At 36.8% G+C, this 19,519-nt stretch overlaps 8 non-coding genes across 8 annotated transcripts; 7 read left to right on the top strand and 1 right to left on the bottom strand.

Annotated features, from left to right (window-relative positions):
• The first annotated feature begins 10,513 nt into the window (after positions 1-10,513).
• Trnag-ucc lies at positions 10,514-10,585 on the top strand. Its single transcript has one exon. It is a non-coding gene; the product is annotated as a tRNA-Gly (tRNA).
• A 781-nt stretch (positions 10,586-11,366) lies between these two features.
• On the top strand, positions 11,367-11,485 carry Trnav-cac. The gene is made up of 2 exons: positions 11,367-11,404; positions 11,441-11,485. It is a non-coding gene; the product is annotated as a tRNA-Val (tRNA).
• Positions 11,486-13,980: 2,495 nt separating this feature from the next.
• Trnag-ucc lies at positions 13,981-14,052 on the top strand. Its single transcript has one exon. It is a non-coding gene; the product is annotated as a tRNA-Gly (tRNA).
• A 1,095-nt stretch (positions 14,053-15,147) lies between these two features.
• On the top strand, positions 15,148-15,219 carry Trnag-ucc. The gene has a single exon. It is a non-coding gene; the product is annotated as a tRNA-Gly (tRNA).
• Positions 15,220-15,577: 358 nt separating this feature from the next.
• Trnae-cuc lies at positions 15,578-15,649 on the bottom strand. The gene has a single exon. It is a non-coding gene; the product is annotated as a tRNA-Glu (tRNA).
• Positions 15,650-15,991: 342 nt separating this feature from the next.
• Trnal-caa lies at positions 15,992-16,110 on the top strand. The gene is made up of 2 exons: positions 15,992-16,029; positions 16,066-16,110. It is a non-coding gene; the product is annotated as a tRNA-Leu (tRNA).
• A 185-nt stretch (positions 16,111-16,295) lies between these two features.
• Trnag-ucc lies at positions 16,296-16,367 on the top strand. Its single transcript has one exon. It is a non-coding gene; the product is annotated as a tRNA-Gly (tRNA).
• Positions 16,368-17,148: 781 nt separating this feature from the next.
• On the top strand, positions 17,149-17,267 carry Trnav-cac. Its single transcript has 2 exons — positions 17,149-17,186; positions 17,223-17,267. It is a non-coding gene; the product is annotated as a tRNA-Val (tRNA).
• The last annotated feature ends 2,252 nt before the right edge of the window (positions 17,268-19,519 follow it).

Below are 19,519 nucleotides of genomic sequence, written 5' to 3'. Positions count from 1 at the left end.
GCAGCATGGCTGGCACCAATATTGAAGCCAGCGGGAAGAATGTTGAGATGGGTTTGAGTCGTATTCCCCCAGCAATGGGACGATTTCTCGTCCTCAAATTTTTCTGGAAACAAGTACTCCGTAGCAACAGCCAATTTTTTGGCAACCATTAGACTGGCGAGTGACTGATCTTTATGATCATGCAAACGTACAACATTTTGTGTGCCATAACCCTCTGTAAAAACACAATTCCAACCGCAGTTTTTCACATTCTTCTGTAAAAAAATACATCGCCTCGTCGTCACTCCATTGACGCCTATGGTTGCTACGGTCGTACGTGGCAATTAACCCAGAAAAAATAAATTTTGCACAATCAGATTGTAGTTGCATCGGCTGCTCCTGCACCTCCCCATAGAAAGTGATGTGTGGAAATTGCCGTCCGCGAACGAAATCGTGAATGTGGATTACTTTCACTAACATCTTTAATTGCTGGTATAAAACATCTGGTTGAAAAAAAAAACATATAATGTAATACATATAAAAAACAGAGAAATGCTAATTATTAAAAATAATTGTAAAAAATGAATTGAAAATTAAATAATTGTAATAAGTAAAAATAGAAAGATTACAGCGGAAAAAATTCTTTCAGCAATCGAAAACAAATTTAACAGAAAGTATTAAAATTGCAGCACTTTACCAAATTTTACCTTATATTACCTTTTCGAAATTTTATTCGGTATTTTTCTGTGTCATTCTTTGTAAAAACGAAATGAAAGAGTTACAAAATTAATCGGGAAATCAATATCTTGTATACATTAATTTACTGCTGTTACAACGTTAATCCAAAGTAAAACCTCGATCTCGCCCGTATCTTCTCTAACCATGTGGGATATACAATTAACTTTTGGTTTATTTTTTTCTATTGTACCAACAAATGTGATCTGAATTACATAAAATAAATACAAAGGAAATTAGTATTACAAAAAAAATTATATACATGGAAACATTGTACTAGATTCGTTTCAATGTCTTTGACGTAAATTTTTCCATTGCAAGACTGTAGAATATCTTGTATATTAACTGGCATCATTCTAATGGAATTTGTTGTTTGGATTGAGATGGGAAGATACGACAAGAGACACAGAATATCAACTGCTACTGTTTTGAGAACAACTTTAAAAAGCAAAGGAAAACTGCTGCAGCTAGAGCAATTTTAGGATAAATGGAGAAGAGATACCATGGAAGTGGTGTGCAGTAGAAATGGTGAGGTTGGGGACAAAGGAGGGTGAGACATTACCACGTTGAAATATATTGTAACAGATTCGCCATTTTCGATTAATATAAAAAAAAAATTTTTGGATGACAGTTTTCAATGTTTGTGTTTTAAAAAAGAACTCATAAAAAAAGAGATGGGAATTTGGTACATCGGTAATTTTCCGAGAATTCTTGCCAAATGCTGCTCTTTCTACTTAAAATACTCGAACAGTATTTCTTTTATTCATGATAAAAATCTGCAATTTTGTTCTGTAGAAAATGAACATAAGCATATACTTGCCATTGGAACTTTTTTTAAATGATTACCAGAACAATTGGATCCTTTGTTGTGATTATGTTGTACTTGGATTTCTTGGATCGCTTTGAATTAGAAGAAACCAATAGTTTTCCAGCATCCAGGGTTTCAAATTCATTAAACGAAGACATTGAATCCGTGGTTGTTGCTTTGCAAAAGAAAATTTTTTATGTGTCCATATTTAGAGGCAAATTTAAGCATGTAGTAAACGACTAAACGGTCACTTTTTCATCATAGCCCTTCTTCAAAACACAACTTTTCCGTTAACGTTCTCTGTGGTCTTCCGCGTTTTGCTACATGGTGGCTCTTCATTCTCTTCAAATTTGTTACCGGATTTCACACAAACCGATGTAATTTCACTTGATGAGATTTTAGGTTACCATAGGTTTTTCGAAGGGGGGATGGATGTTTCATTGATTATGCTCCTTTCAACACATTCTTCATTTTGAAAAGAGTTTCTCTGTATCACAACGGAAGTATGCCCAATTTTTGGACCTACGTGATAAATAACAAATTTGAAAAGATTTGTTATTTTCGTAGGAATGTATCCGGTTATTGGGAATTCGTTGATGAATGTAACGTCTTGAAAACGGAATGTGTTGTTGGCTAGCTGCCTTGTTTACATATTCCATAAACTTTGGGAAATCACATCTTAAGGCGATACGTGCACGAATTCCGTTCGGAATTTGGAAGACAACACTCTAACTCAATTCAATTGGTAATTTCATATAGGGTTCTCTTTCTCAGATTCTTTTCCTGTGAAAAAGTAACTAACATTATGAAGGTGAATTACACAAAATTTGTAATAAATTTTACGAAAATCTGACTTTTCTGATACATGGATTTCTGGGTGAAATCTAGCCCTGTGAATTTCGAAACCATGTTCAGTCAATGTTCTGATGATGCAACTTTCACAAGGGTAAACTGTTTGAAATTCATTGTTGCTGCAATTTCTTTCATGTCTGAATAAGTGACTTGAGTTTTTATAATTCTTGTTGCAGGCTGGGCATTGGAAATACTTGGTACCCTCTTCTTGGTCCTGTCAACAGTTTTGTAATGGAAAACTTTTCTTCTTCAGAAAGATTTTAAAAAGTAGCCGTGATTTTTCGGTCTAAATTGCAAATTTGCGAGGCAACCATAGATTGTTTTTCCAATTTCATTTGCCTTCTTCTGATTTTCTCACTGTACCGACATACCTGCTCGTCTTCGTCCATGGTCTGTATAAAAAATATCATAGAAAACGCATTAGACTGAAAAAGAAAACGCATCTATCAATTACATTAGATTTGGCCTAGATAGCAAGAATAGATTACCATCCATAACTCTTTTATTTGTTTAGTCATTTTTTTGTTAATCTTTATATCAGTAAATTCACACAGGTAAAATCGCCATAGCACGTATTGCGGAAGGTTCTAAGCGCTCCAAATCTTGCAGTTTGTGAATTAAAATGTATAATTGCTTCCACTGGCTTACCAATCTCTTCGCCGTTTTATTTTCCATATTGGGCTGAATCTACAATAAATAATTTGATATTCGTTAAATGGACATAACACATAAAACTGCTGCCATGTGAGAGCTGACAATTAAATGAGGAAAACTGTTGCAAGACGAACAGTACAAATGATATTTTAAAAAAATTTAGAAATCTACTACGGTGATAACCTTTGTTTGAAATATTATAACTTGCTGCAATTTGAGCAACACTGAAATTAATGAATGAAATTAAATGAAATTAATTGTATTATGAAATTAATTGAAAAAGCAAGAATGAAATTAAATACTGCTACTGCAATAGAAATTAAAGAATAGTTATTCCAAGGAAAAAGCAATGATACGAGCAATACAAAGAGAATTAAAAACTTTTACAACAACTACATTTCTAATAAAAGTAACATTGATGAACTATAGATGCAATTACGATCATAAGTGATTAAAATATTGAACTAACAAATTTCAAAGTCTGATTTGGAACGACTGGGTTGAGGTTGTAAGCGATTAATAACATATACCATTATTTTGGTGTGTTCAACGTTGTGATGTGTCCCCGTTATCTTCAATGAGTTTCCGTGAAATTCGAGCGTTGTCTGTGATGCCTCCCCTAATTTTCAGAAAACCTCATCTTTCAGATAAGTTGTTGTAATGTCATCTGGAATTATGATGGTTGTTGATGTGAAATCTATCGGAGTGTCTTCCACAGTTAGTTTTGCTTTCACCTGGAATGTAAATTACTAACAAACAATTCCTAATTACCTGTATTAGACGATATGGATTTGTTTTGTTACCAAATCAATTTCTACTGCTCAAAATGATTCATCAAAATAGCTTCTTATACCAAAGTTTTCCATGACCTCCCAAACAACGTCCCTGAAATTCCTATAGTTTGTCTCAGTCACCAACTTGAGTATTTTGTCCCCTTGCTTGTAGTTAGATTGACAAGAAAAGAAATAAAGAACGTTACATGATTATAAAAAAAGAAATACAACCGATCAATACTAACTTTGTAAATTGTACGGAATAGATGATCAGAGAGAAAGACGTCAACTTCTCCATGTTCTCCATGTTCCGCTATTTGTTAACAGTCCTTTTCGGTTACTTTTGTAGTTTAAAATCGATTCTAGGTCTTTCATTTTCTGTACATCTTCATCTTCACCAAAATATTTAAGGTTAAACAGATTATCTTGTAACTGTAAATAACTTGAATCCCCCACTATAGTGATGCGGTTTCTGGGTTTCTTGGTAACCAAGCTTGACACAAAGGAATGCCTAACGTGTCAATCAAGTTCCGTTCGATGGAATTCTTAAAATTTGTTATACTATAATTATTGATCAATGTTTGCATCCTTAGATAATAAAGAGTATATAGTCGATTGCACCATTGATTGACTGTTATCGAAATTTTGATAGTTAGGTTTGTTTGTTTCCAAAACATCTTCCACAAAATTTTCCAACAGATGTACGATTTCAGGTTTGCATATTTTGCCATTATTTTCTTGTGGTAATTCTATTTGCTTCCTAATCAACAAAACGTTTAGCAATGCAAACGTGCAAGATTCAAGTTGGGTTTGTAACACAACTGTTGTAGTAACCTTGTTGTGATTAATTTCTTTTAGTGAAAATACATTGCAGTCTAGAGAAAAATTGTTGTAGGGTTCTTTACCATTAAGACTCCACGAACCACTTTCAAAGTCGTCTTCCGATTGATTGCTCATCTCAGTTTGAAAATTGAAAATCTAAATTAATTCAAGAAAAACTGCTTCTTTTCGAGCAATACAAATTAAAGAAATACCTGACCAAAAATTAACTTTTGCTACGGAAGCAACTTTGTAACTACACTCTTACTATTCAAGCAATAAAAAATAATGGCCAAAAAAATGCTGCCAAGAGATTTTGATTTCGTTGAAAGTTTACCACTTTAACATTTTAAAGTTGTTCTCTCTGTAGCAATTTTTCAAAGTTTATTTAGTGGTATTGGTTAGTACAGAATTGCAAATACTATTTTTTTGCTTTGTACCATTCTAAATGGTTAAATTTAACTGCCAAGATGGAGAAAACCGTTTCGCAATAAGCTGAAGCTGAAGAAGAGGTAATTTTAAAAGTAGTGAAACAAAGTAATTGATTTAAACCCATTCTATCGTATTCCAAGGTCTACAAATGTTTCAAAAGTGGAAGACTTCTCTTTAACCAATGTTGCTGATAAAAATTCCTTGAATAACATTTCGGGAAATTCTTCACAAAATTTGATGAACGCAAGTTTTTTTCATTGCTTTGTTGAATCACTTTAATTTTACTCTTTTACTTGTACAATGAAACTTTGAATACCCTGTTGGAAGAAGTAGTAGCAACCTACGAATAGTTTAGTCAGGTGAACGAAAGTCCTGAGGTATGTAAAAATTCCTAATCACGTATCAATGTCATTGTTTAATTGTTTTTGTATTCTAGTTGGTGAATGCAAAATGCCTAGATTCAAAGATTGTAGGGCACATCGAAATGTTGGGTCCAATCGTTTGTGAATCGTTGCAAAAAAACGATATCGCTGTGACGTTACTCAATGAGTTGATTGACTTTAAAAGGCAGCACACTTTGTGTTTCTCCGACTTTTGTGATTCGACCATTTTTGGCGAATGTGCCACCGATAGTTTTGATGGAACGTTTAGTAACAGTGATCCAGCACCAACGATTGACATTATGTTTCATATCTTAAAAGGTTTGGAAAAAGTGAATTGACGGGAAAACAGCATTTGGTCGTAGATGCTCTGTTTGCGAAAAAGGATTGTCTTGTCGTTGTGCCAACTGGTGAAGGAAAATCCTTGTGTTTCCAATTACCAGCCATTATCGACTCTGATGTCACGGTGGTTGTTTGCCCATTGTAATGTCGTTGATGGTTGATCAAGCGTTCCATTTGAAGAACTCTAGGTAACTTTCCTTTGTAATTTATTGTTATATCTCTTTTTTCAACAAATTGGTTTTTTATTAGATATCCGCTGAAAACCTAAATGGAACGGTGGAAGAAACCGATATTTCTTAACCTTGGAAAACATTGTTTCGTGCTAATGGATGTTTTGATGTTTGGAGTAAATTATTTTTTAGTAAATTTTAAAGTCCATGCTGATTTTGTTGTTCAAAATGAAGTTTCTGGCACGTTTTGTGATGGACGAAGCTCATTGTGCTACTCAGTGGGGACATGAATTTCGGTTTGCCACTTGTTTTGTTGTGGAATGTGTACAAATACATTTTTTTTATCATTTTAAATAGTTCCGATTACCTTGTTGCAGACGGCTCGTCTGCGTCCATCTAATCTGTCCCGTCACCCCATCTGTGTGCGTATGTGAGAACCCTACCGTGTTGTTGTACCGTCAGAGGGCGTAACTGTTGTAAGCTGGCCAGCGACTATGTGTAGTCAGTCGTCGTCTCTCGTCGGTCGTCTCCCGTCAGTAACCTGTCGGTTATGTGTGTTGAGTAAGTCTTACTTTCGTAAGCAAGTCTGAGGGATGGCTTTGGTTAACACCTGGCCTGTTCCGCGTAGTGTCCCCAATAAATATGTTTTTAAGAATCCCTTGTGTCGTGTATTCGTTTAGTCATGTAACGTAAACAATCTGCTTGGTCGAATCCGCTCGTCGGCTGAGCAGATTGCAACATTTGGTGTCAGAAGTCGGGCACGGGCCATTGAATAGTTCTCATTTTTCTGGGTAAATTTTTTTTTTTTGAGAACTGCCCGTGTGATAGTCACGTAGTCTTTTTTTTGTTTTGTCTGGCATTTTGGCCGTGAAATTGACCATTCGTAGTAGTAAATTCGTAATAACTTTTTTTTGTCACGTCATCAGCCCCCCCTTCAACTTTTTTTTTCTCATGTGGAAAACGCCCCCACCCACCCCCCTAAACATTTCGCGCGTAAAACCACGTGGCCCGTCGAGGCATTGAAACAAAATCTTTTCTTTTTTTTTGTGTGGCTTATGGAATCTGCGTGATTGCCGCCATTTTCTGTTTCTTCTTTTGTCGTTTGATTATGCAGTTGCTCCAGCAGTAAGTAAATTATTCTTTTGCTCTGGCATTGAGCAGAAATATTAGTGTTTCTTTTTTATGCTCTGGTATTGAGCATTATTATTATTGTTTCATTTTTTTGTTTTTTTTTTTGGTCAAGTATAACAAATTATTTTTTTGTCGAGTACGTCCAGTTGTCGTGTGTGGTAACCACGACCTGTATCTTTATTTCGTTTATTTTTGTTTTTTTTTGTTTTTTTTGTTGAATATTTAACTAACATTGCGTAGTAAGTAAGTGTGGTGAGCCCTACCAGTAGTTCTGATTTAATTATATGCCGCCAAAACGTGGAGATGCTGTAGTGCCGTTTCAAGGTAACCGTCCCGTTTGCAGACAAAGGCAACTCTAATAGTCCTTGGAGCCATTTCATGCAAGTTTCTGGAGATGGACCACGTCAAATCGCCATTTTCTTTTGCTCCTTTTTTTTGAGCCTACGTCTCGTTACAGCATGATTAATTAATCTTGAATCTTTTTTTCGTCATTTGGAGTAACAACGTCTAATAATTTCATTTGTTTTGGTTAATGAAATAGTATTTAGTATTTGCTGTGCAGTTGTGTTCTTTGTTAGAACAGACGTGTATGGTAGTCGATTTTTGTTTTTCTTTTTTTTTTTGGGTGACAGCTCTGCTGTTCGTTGAGTGGAAATCGAAGTTTGAAGTAAGTAGTAAGTTCGCCAGATGGAACCTGGCTATGCAAGAGTTTCAATTTGAAGTTTGCCACAGAAAAAATGTAGATAATTGCGTGGCTGATGTCCTATCTCGAAACTCTGATGAATCCTGTATTGGACCCAGTGGCTCCGAGATCGGTCATGTAGTGTGTGTATTTGACAGTAGAAGGCCAATAGGCACGCTTGAGTAATGTTGAATTGGCGTTCCAACCACAACTTGGATAGCCAATTGCGTCCCATTATCACCGTCGTAAATTCAAATATCCCGGGTTAAAGTTCCAATAATTTTAAAATTGGTCGTAAAGTTTGTGTAAGATAAATTTTTCCCAGGGTCGTAAATTTATTTTGTTTTCCCGTCCGTATGAGTAGAAAAGTAATTGAAATTTCGTCACAACAACTCCTCTTTACAGTCATATTGGCTATGGATGAAACAAGTAGTGTCAGTATGGTGTTGATTGCCAATTTGTCGTGTGAATGTACAAGAATATGTGTCTCCTTGCAATTACTGTCAGTCTTATACATGTACCCCTGGATCTCCTGCTGTATAGCTGAAAGCTATTCCTTCGCCTGATCGCCAGTTTCGTTCTGTCGGAATGGATCGTCCCGGTCCTTTGAAAGTTAATGAGTTGGGAGCTCATCACGTGTTCGCGATGACAGAGCAGCCGAAAACGTCCAGATTGGTAAAGAGAACGAACGGAACGATTCCACCAACTCTTTCAGCGTTTATTAACATGGACCACGACGATTTGGATTATCACCTGCCTGCAGAAGTGTTTGATGTCAGCACGGTTAGAAAAAGTAACGTAAACATTTCGCCGTTTCAGCTCATGCATGGCAGACTTCCCTTTACTTCGTCGAAGAACCAGTTCCAGTGGCCAAAAGAGCGTCCAGAGCCGTTCAACATCTTTTTCGCCCAATTCAGCGAGCTCAGAGAAGCTGCACGTCTCATCAAGTCGAAACATCTGGTTGACCTAAGGCAACGAGTGGTGCAAGATTTCTATCCTGGTGCGTTGCTGCTCATCCGAAGAAAATTGAACCAAAGTTAAAGCTGCTCCCCCTCCTACGAAACCGAGATCCCGAAGAACAGAACTCCTCTTCAGTTGGTTGAAAGTTTGAGTTGGAACATTCATGTTTTTTTTGGGGTATGTCTTTGTGGTGTTTTCTTTGTTTTTTGTTTTTGTTTTTTTTATTGTTGTGTTGGTTCCATGCTATTTCCCTACCCACCGCCCAGCTCTGAAAGTTTAGTTTGTTTTTGAACATTTATTATTTTTCTTGGGTGGGTTTGAATGAGGGAATGGAAAGGTTAGTTTTAAGGTCCGTCCCAATTTTTTTTTTTTTTGTCTTTGTTGCTTGATTTCGATTTGACAAATGGCATGTATCATATGTAAATAGTTTTGTTTGTGTGCTTGTATGTTGGTGTCAAATCGAGTCAGGAAGGGCCGAATGTTGCAGACGGCTCGTCTGCGTCCATCTAATCTGTCCCGTCACCCCATCTGTGTGCGTATGTGAGAACCCTACCGTGTTGTTGTACCGTCAGAGGGCGTAACTGTTGTAAGCTGGCCAGCGACTATGTGTAGTCAGTCGTCGTCTCTCGTCGGTCGTCTCCCGTCAGTAACCTGTCGGTTATGTGTGTTGAGTAAGTCTTACTTTCGTAAGCAAGTCTGAGGGATGGCTTTGGTTAACACCTGGCCTGTTCCGCGTAGTGTCCCCAATAAATATGTTTTTAAGAATCCCTTGTGTCGTGTATTCGTTTAGTCATGTAACGTAAACAATCTGCTTGGTCGAATCCGCTCGTCGGCTGAGCAGATTGCAACAACCTCAAGTTGGGCCTTTTGAAATCGTCGTTTCCATCAGTGAGCATAGTTGCTTTAACTGCCACGGCGACACCTCAATCTAGATTCGAAATCAAAAGTTTTCTTAATACGGAATTGAAGTCAATTTACACAAATGTTACTCTTTAGGTAAAATATAGTTGTTCATTTCTTTTTCGTTCACACATGAATAATTGACATAGATGTAATTTCTTATTCCTTGGCGATATTTCTTGCAAAGAAACCATTTTCTGAAGGAGTCTCGATGGAAACATGCTGATGTACTTAGTATATCCAATGTACTAGAAAGATTTTGGCTCGTATGTATGTAAGTCAAGCCGATTGGAATAGTTCTGGAAACGCAGAAACTGTTTGCCAGATGTATTTGACAAAAATGGCCAAAACTTGCAAAATTTTACATTCCTCTTTTCCCATACCGGGAATTAAACCCGGGCCTCCTGGGTGAGAGCCAGGTATCCTAACCACTAGACAATATGGGATGCAATCGCTGGGGAAAATACATATTCCATATCAATACAACATAATACAATGGTTGTCCTGGTATAAACAACCTAGGACAAGGAACTCTTGAATGAGTTAGAAGAATTTTAATGCCACATCTGTACGACAAAGGAATTTAGATAGATCTGATGTGGTCAGGATGGCCGAGCTGTCTAAGGCGCCAGACTCAAGGACGGAATACTTGCTTCAATAAGAAAAGTTGCAGTATTCTGGTCCTCAATGAAGGCGTGGGTTCAAATCCCACTCCTGACAAACATATCGTTATCTGAATACACATGATCATCGCGTTGCAACATAATTAGAGTGATATAGTGATAGAGAATGCTTAATGTACCACGATACAAGGTCATCAAGTGGTAATACTGGTCGATTATCTGTAATTTAAAAAGATGTGAATATCCGGAAATGATGACGCTAACTTACGTCAAGCGATGGTGGTATAGTGGTTAGCATAGTTGCCTTCCAAGCAATTGACCCGAGTTCGATTCTCGGCCATCGCAGTTTAGCTTTTATTGCTATTTCTTAGCAGACTAGTCAACCTACGGAATTGAAGTCAATTAACACAAATGTTACTCTTTAGGTAAAATATAGTTGTTCATTTCTTTTTCGTTCACATATGAATAATTGACATAGATGTAATTTCTTATTTCTTGGCGATATTTCTTGCAAAGAAACCATTTTCTTAAGGAGTCTCGATGGAAACATGCTGATGTAATTAGTATATCCAATTTACTAGATAGATTTTGGCTCGTATGTATGTAAGTCAAGCCGATTGCAATAGTTCTGGAAACGCAGAAACTGTTTTCCAGACATATTTGACAAAAATGGCCAAAACTTGCAAAATGTTACATTCCTCTTTTCCCATACCGGGAATTGAACCCGGGCCTCCTGGGTGAGAGCCAGGGATCCTAACCACTAGACAGTAAGGGATGAAATCCTTTTGGAAAATACATATTCCAATGCAATACAACATAATACAATTGTTGTCCTGGTATAAACAGCCTAGGACAAGGAACTCTTGAATGAGTTAGAAGAGTTTTAATCCCACATCTGTAATGCAAAGGAATTTAGGTAGATCTGATGAGGTCAGGATGGCCGAGCGGTCTTAGGCACCAGACTCAAGAAAATACATATTAAGAAAAAATACATATTAAAACGCAATAGAACGTAATACAATTGTTGTCCTGGTATAAATCGCCTAGGGCAAGGAACTCTTGAATGAGTTAGAAGAATTTTAATGCCACATCTGTAGGGCAAAGGAATTTAGGTAGATCTGATGTGGTCAGGATGGCCGAGTGGTCTAAGGCGCCAGTCTCACGGACGGAATCCTTGCTTCAATAAGAGAAGTTGTAGTATTTTGGTCTTCAATGAAGGCGTGGGTTCAAATCCCACTCCTGACAAACATATCATTTTCTGAATACACATGATCATCGCGTTGCAAAATAATTAGAGAGATTGCTTTGATATAGTGATAGAGAATGCTTAATGTACCACGATACAATGTCATCAAGTGGTAATACTGGTCAATTTTCTGTAATTCAAAAAGATGTGACAATACGGAAATGATGACGCTAAGTAACGTCAAGCCATTGTAGTATAGTGGTTAGCATAGTTGACTTCCAAGCAATTGACCCGAGTTCAATTCACGGCCATCGCAGTTTAGCTATTATAGCTATTTCTTAGCTAATCTACACAAATGTTACTCTTTAGGTAAAATATAGTTGTTCATTTCTTTTTCGTTCACACATGAATAATTGACATAGATGTAATTTCTTATCCCTGAGGTATATTTATATACGAAGGTCCTTAACAATATAGGGTGTTGGGTATAGGGGGTAGGGTAGTAGTAGCTAGTAGTGAAATTCAGAGGGTTTAATGTCCATTTAGTGTTCCTTTATACGTTTCTTCCCTGAATGACCAATCGTCACCAAATTTTGTACATAATTCTGTCAAAATTTGATACATTGCGGAACGATTTTTTCATTTGTTTTAATTACTGTTTTAAAAATTTAATTTGCGTATTTGTTACCTAGCTGGTTGCCGAATCCTAGTTAGTGAATTCGCTTTGTTTGCTTAACCTTCCAACTGTCAGTGCAGTGAGTGCTCAGCAGTGTAAACAAAAAGAAAAAAAGTTTGAATCTTCCTTAGCAAGACAAGTTTTCATGATATGATATTGATATTTTGATGATATTTGATTTTATTTTTATTGTTCTTGTTCGATTTCGTCTTTATTGTTCTTATTATTTCCTCTTTTTGTTTACTGTTTTTAATAAATGATGATCTTGATTTTAATAAATTTTTTGATCAAGTAAAATTTCTATTCCCCTTTTTTTTAACAGTTAGTCATCAACCAAGAAGTTGAGGAACATTTTAAAAATGTTTGATCATACTCATTTTGAAGCTCTGGGTCATCTCTCTCTTCTTCCCTTGTCCTCTCTACGGTCATCAAGATCTTTTGGCGGTCGTGAAGAGTTACCACCGATCTTCCACTTCCATTTACCTCCGAAAGTTTTATAAGTGTAATTTTTCAAAAGTTACAAATTTGAATTTCCTAAATGACTTGATCGAGATTCTAACCCCGAACCATACGAGTAGCGGCTCGGGTTGCTAACCATTAGACTAACATAGACATAATGTCTAAGGGAAAGCGTGGTCCGGTTGGTGTGTACACCAAACAATGTAACGAAAGACGAAGTAAATCTATGATAATATCGCTAGCGACGCTACCATCGGTATCGATTTCGGAACCGATCATAAATCACTTAGGTTATATGCCTGAATTAAGATTTTTTCAGCGGTGGTTTAATCTAACTGCTATAACACCACATCCATTTCTTTATAGTTTATATGTAACTAATAATTTTTCCAATTCCATGTTACTATAGTAATAAATATTGCTAAAACTTAATCTAAACATGAAGTGCGACGTGGGGTGGCGGGGCGAAGCCTCCGCCACACCTAAGTCGCACCACTCATAATATTAACAGATTATTAGTCAATTAGTTATAAAGATAAAGAATAAATTATGAAAGAGAATAAAGGGAAACAGAATTTTTCAAACGTTAAAGTATGTATTAATCTACCATAACCTTTATTTTCTGTCTCTTTAACGTTTAAAAAAATTACCGAAGGATATTACCGAAGGAATCTTGTTCCTTGGCGATATTTCTTGCAAAGAAACCATTTTCTGAAGGAGTCTCGATGGAAACATGCTGATGTACTTAGTATATCCAATGTACTAGAAAGATTTTGGCCCGTATGTATGTAAGTCAAGCCGATTGCAATAGTTCTGGAAACGCAGAAACTGTTTGCCAGATGTATTTGACAAACATGGCCAAAACTTGCAAAGTTGTGCATTCCTCTTTACCCATACCGGGAGTTGAACCCGGGCCTCCTGGGTGAGAGCCAGGTATCCTAACCACTAGACAATATGGGGAGAAATCACTTGGGAGAATACATATTCCAAATCAATACAACATAATACAATGGTTGTCCTGGTATAAACAGCCTAGGACAAGGAACTCTTGAATGAGTTAGAAGAATTTTAATGCCATATCTGTAATGCAAAGGAATTTAGGTAGATCTGATGTGGTCAGGATGGCCGAGCGGTCTGAGGCGCCAGACTCAAGGACGGAATCCTTGCTTCAATAAGAGAAGTTGCAGTATTCTGGTCTTCAATGAAGGCATGGGTTCAAATCCCACTCCTGACAAACATATCGTTATCTGAATACACATGATCATCGCGTTGCAACATAATTAGAGAGATTGCTTTGATATAGTGATAGAGAATGCTTAATGTACCACGATACAAGGTCATCAAGTGGTAATACTGGTCGATTTTCTGTAATTTAAAAAGATGTGACATTACGAAAATGATGACGCTAACTTACTTCAAGCGATGGTGGTATAGTGGTTAGCATAGTTGCCTTCCAAGCAATTGACCCGAGTTCGATTCTCGGCCATCGCAGTTAAGCTATTATTGCTAATTCTTAGCAGACTAGTCAACCTACGGAATTGAAGTCAATTTACACAAATGTTACTCATTAGGTAAAATATAGTTGTTCATTTCTTTTTCGTTCACACATGAATAATTGACATAGATGTAATTTCTTATTCCTTGGCGATATTTCTTGCAAAGAAACCATTTTCTGAAGGAGTCTCGATGGAAACATGCTAATGTACTTAGTATATCCAATGTACTAGAAAAATTTTGGCTCGTATGTATGTAAGTCAAGCCGATTGCAATAGTTTTGGAAACGCAGAATCTGTTTGCCAGATGTATTTGACAAATATGGCCAAAAGTTGCCAAATTGTACAGTTCCTTTTTTCCCATACCGGGAATTGAACCCGGGCCTCCTGGATGAGAGCCAGGTATCCTTACCACTAGTCCTTACCACTAGACAATATGAGATGAAATCCTTTGGAAAATACATATTCCAAATCAATACAACATAATACAATTGTTTCCTGGTATAAACAGCCTAGGACAAGGAACTCTTGAATGAGTTAGAAGAGTTTTAATCCCACATCTGTAATAAAGGAATTTAGGTAGATCTGATGAGGTCAGGATGGCCGAGCGGTCTAAGGCACCTGACTCAAGAAAATACATATTCGAAAAAAATACATATTCAAACGCAATAGAACGTAATACAATTTTTGTCCTGGTATAATTCGCCTAGGGCAAGGAACTCTTGAATGAGTTAGAAGAATTTTAATGCCATATCTGTAGGGCAAAGGAATTTAGGTAGATCTGATGTGGTCAGGATGGCCGAGCGGTCTGAGGCGCCAGACTCAAGGACGGAATCCTTGCTTCAATAAGAGAAGTTGCAGTATTCTGGTCTTCAATGAAGGCATGGGTTCAAATCCCACTCCTGACAAACATATCGTTATCTGAATACACATGATCATCGCGTTGCAACATAATTAGAGAGATTGCTTTGATATAGTGATAGAGAATGCTTAATGTACCACGATACAAGGTCATCAATTGGTAATACTGGTCGATTTTCTGTAATTTAAAAAGATGTGACATTACGAAAATGATGACGCTAACTTACTTCAAGCGATGGTGGTATAGTGGTTAGCATAGTTGCCTTCCAAGCAATTGACCCGAGTTCGATTCTCGGCCATCGCAGTTTAACTATTATTGCTATTTCTTAGCAGACTAGTCAACCAACGGAATTGAAGTCAATTTACACAAATGTTACTCTTTAGGTAAAATATAGTTGTTCATTTCTTTTTCGTTCACACATGAATAATTGACATAGATGTAATTTCTTATTCCTTGGCGATATTTCTTGCAAAGAAACCATTTTCTGAAGGAGTCTCGATGGAAACATGCTAATGTACTTAGTATATCCAATGTACTAGAAAGATTTTGGCTCGTATGTATGTAAGTCAAGCCGATTGCAATATTTCTGGAAACGCAGAAACTGTTTGACAGATGTATTTGACAAAAATGGCCAAAACTTGCAAAATTTTACATTCCTCTTTTCCCATACCGGGAATTGAACCCGGGCCTCCTGGGTGAGAGCCAGGTATCCTAACCACTAGACAATATGGGATGAAATCGATTGGAAAAATACATATTCCAAATCAATACAACATAATACAATTGTTGTCCTGGTATAAACAGCCTAGGACAAGGAACTCTTGAATGAGTTAGAAGAGTTTTAATCCCACATCTTTAATGCAAAGGAATTTAGGTAGATCTGATGAAGGCCGAGCGGTCTAAGGCACCTGACTAAAGAAAATACATATTAAAAAAAATACATATTCAAACGCAATAGAACGTAATGCAATTGTTGTCCTGGTATCAATCGCCTAGGGCAAGGAACTCTTGAATGAGTTTGAAGAATTTTAATGCCACATCTGTAAGGCAAAGGAATTTAGGTAGATCTGATGTGGTCAGGATGGCCGAGCGGTCTAAGGCGCCAGACTCAAGGACGGAATCCTTGCTTCAATAAGAGAAGTTGCAGTATTCTGGTCTTCAATGAAGGCGTGGGTTCAAATCCCACTCCTGACAAACATATCGTTATCTGAATACACATAATCATCGCGTTGCAACATAATTAGAGAGATTGCTTTGATATAGTGATAGAGAATGCTTAATGTACCACGATACAAGGTCATCAAGTGGTAATACTGGTCGATTTTCTGTAATTTTAAAAGATGTGACAATACGCAAATGATGTCGCTAACTTACGTCAAGCGATGGTGGTATAATGGTTAGCATAGTTGCCTTCCAAGCAATTGACCCGAGTTCGATTCTCGGCCATCGCAGTTTAGCTATTATTGCTATTTCTTAGCAGACTAGTCAACCTACGGAATTGAAGTCAATTAACACAAATGTTACTCTTTAGGTAAAATATAGTTGTTCATTTCTTTTTCGTTCACATATGAATAATTGACATAGATGTAATTTCTTATTCCTTGGCGATATTTCTTGCAAAGAAACCATTTTCTTAAGGAGTCTCGATGGAAACATGCTGATGTAATTAGTATATCCAATTTACTAGATAGATTTTGGCTCGTATGTATGTAAGTCAAGCCGATTGCAATAGTTCTGGAAACGCAGAAACTGTTTTCCAGACATATTTGACAAAAATGGCCAAAACTTGCAAAATGTTACATTCCTCTTTTCCCATACCGGGAATTGAACCCGGGCCTCCTGGGTGAGAGCCAGGGATCCTAACCACTAGACAGTAAAGGATGAAATCCTTTGGGAAAATACATATTCCAATGCAATACAACATAATACAATTGTTGTCCTGGTATAAACAGCCTAGGACAAGGAACTCTTGAATGAGTTAGAAGAGTTTTAATCCCACATCTGTAATGCAAAGGAATTTAGGTAGATCTGATGAGGTCAGGATGGCCGAGCGGTCTTAGGCACCAGACTCAAGAAAATACATATTAAGAAAAAATACATATTAAAACGCAATAGAACGTAATACAATTGTTGTCCTGGTATAAATCGCCTAGGGCAAGGAACTCTTGAATGAGTTAGAAGAATTTTAATGCCACATCTGTAGGGCAAAGGAATTTAGGTAGATGTGATATGGTCAGGATGGCCGAGTGGTCTAAGGCGCCAGTCTCACGGACGGAATCCTTGCTTCAATAAGAGAAGTTGTAGTATTTTGGTCTTCAATGAAGGCGTGGGTTCAAATCCCACTCCTGACAAACATATCATTTTCTGAATACACATGATCATCGCGTTGCAAAATAATTAGAGAGATTGCTTTGATATAGTGATAGAGAATGCTTAATGTACCACGATACAATGTCATCAAGTGGTAATACTGGTCAATTTTCTGTAATTCAAAAAGATGTGACAATACGGAAATGATGACGCTAAGTAACGTCAAGCCATTGTAGTATAGTGGTTAGCATAGTTGACTTCCAAGCAATTGACCCGAGTTCAATTCACGGCCATCGCAGTTTAGCTATTTTAGCTATTTCTTAGCTAATCTACACAAATGTTACTCTTTAGGTAAAATATAGTTGTTCATTTCTTTTTCGTTCACACATGAATAATTGACATAGATGTAATTTCTTATCCCTGAGGTATATTTATATACGAAGGTCCTTAACAATATAGGGTGTTGGGTATAGGGGGTAGGGTAGTAGTAGCTAGTAGTGAAATTCAGAGGGTTTAATGTCCATTTAGTGTTCCTTTATACGTTTCTTCCCTGAATGACCAATCGTCACCAAATTTTGTACATAATTCTGTCAAAATTTGATACATTGCGGAACGATTTTTTCATTTGTTTTAATTACTGTTTTAAAAATTTAATTTGCGTATTTGTTACCTAGCTGGTTGCCGAATCCTAGTTAGTGAATTCGCTTTGTTTGCTTAACCTTCCAACTGTCAGTGCAGTGAGTGCTCAGCAGTGTAAACAAAAAGAAAAAAAGTTTGAATCTTCCTTAGCAAGACAAGTTTTCATGATATGATATTGATATTTTGATGATATTTGATTTTATTTTTATTGTTCTTGTTCGATTTCGTCTTTATTGTTCTTATTATTTCCTCTTTTTGTTTACTGTTTTTAATAAATGATGATCTTGATTTTAATAAATTTTTTGATCAAGTAAAATTTCTATTCCCCTTTTTTTTAACAGTTAGTCATCAACCAAGAAGTTGAGGAACATTTTAAAAATGTTTGATCATACTCATTTTGAAGCTCTGGGTCATCTCTCTCTTCTTCCCTTGTCCTCTCTACGGTCATCAAGATCTTTTGGCGGTCGTGAAGAGTTACCACCGATCTTCCACTTCCATTTACCTCCGAAAGTTTTATAAGTGTAATTTTTCAAAAGTTACAAATTTGAATTTCCTAAATGACTTGATCGAGATTCTAACCCCGAACCATACGAGTAGCGGCTCGGGTTGCTAACCATTAGACTAACATAGACATAATGTCTAAGGGAAAGCGTGGTCCGGTTGGTGTGTACACCAAACAATGTAACGAAAGACGAAGTAAATCTATGGTAATATCGCTAGCGACGCTACCATCGGTATCGATTTCGGAACCGATCATAAATCACTTAGGTTATATGCCTGAATTAAGATTTTTTCAGCGGTGGTTTAATCTAACTGCTATAACACCACATCCATTTCTTTATAGTTTATATGTAACTAATAATTTTTCCAATTCCATGTTACTATAGTAATAAATATTGCTAAAACTTAATCTAAACATGAAGTGCGACGTGGGGTGGCGGGGCGAAGCCTCCGCCACACCTAAGTCGCACCACTCATAATATTAACAGATTATTAGTCAATTAGTTATAAAGATAAAGAATAAATTATGAAAGAGAATAAAGGGAAACAGAATTTTTCAAACGTTATAGTATGTATTAATCTACCATAACCTTTATTTTCTGTCTCTTTAACGTTTAAAAAAATTACCGAAGGATATTACCGAAGGAATCTTGTTCCTTGGCGATATTTCTTGCAAAGAAACCATTTTCTGAAGGAGTCTCGATGGAAACATGCTGATGTACAGTATGGTCCAAAAAAATCCGAACACCGATTTTATTTTGAAAGCCACCTACCCACATTGCGGGAAACTATGTTTCACTTTTGGTCCTAATTTTGGGGGCTAAGAACAAAGCGAAAGGTGGGAAGAAGGAAAAAGGAGTAATAGGCTCATTTAGCCACCGGTCATGCCTTTCCCCCCAAAAAAAATCATGAATGAAACCAGACAGGCTGTCTGAAATTTCCTTTGCGGGTAAAAACGAATAACCGCATTGCAATAGCCTTAGGCCTTAGGCCCTAGGCTCACCGTCAATATTTCGACAAGTAACAAGAAAAGGAAAAAGCTGTCCAAATCCTGCACCATAAAGCGGGAAAAATTCAAAGTTATCGTAATGTTGCTTTGAATCACGTTTCTTGCAAGTCAATTTTGACCGAATGTCGTGATGTCAATGAAATC

This window comes from Daphnia pulex, chromosome 3 (genome assembly GCF_021134715.1).
Source record: "Daphnia pulex isolate KAP4 chromosome 3, ASM2113471v1".
Lineage (NCBI taxonomy): Eukaryota > Metazoa > Arthropoda > Branchiopoda > Diplostraca > Daphniidae > Daphnia > Daphnia pulex.
Note: the sequence above shows the minus strand (reverse complement) of the source record. Positions and strands in the feature narration are given on the sequence as shown.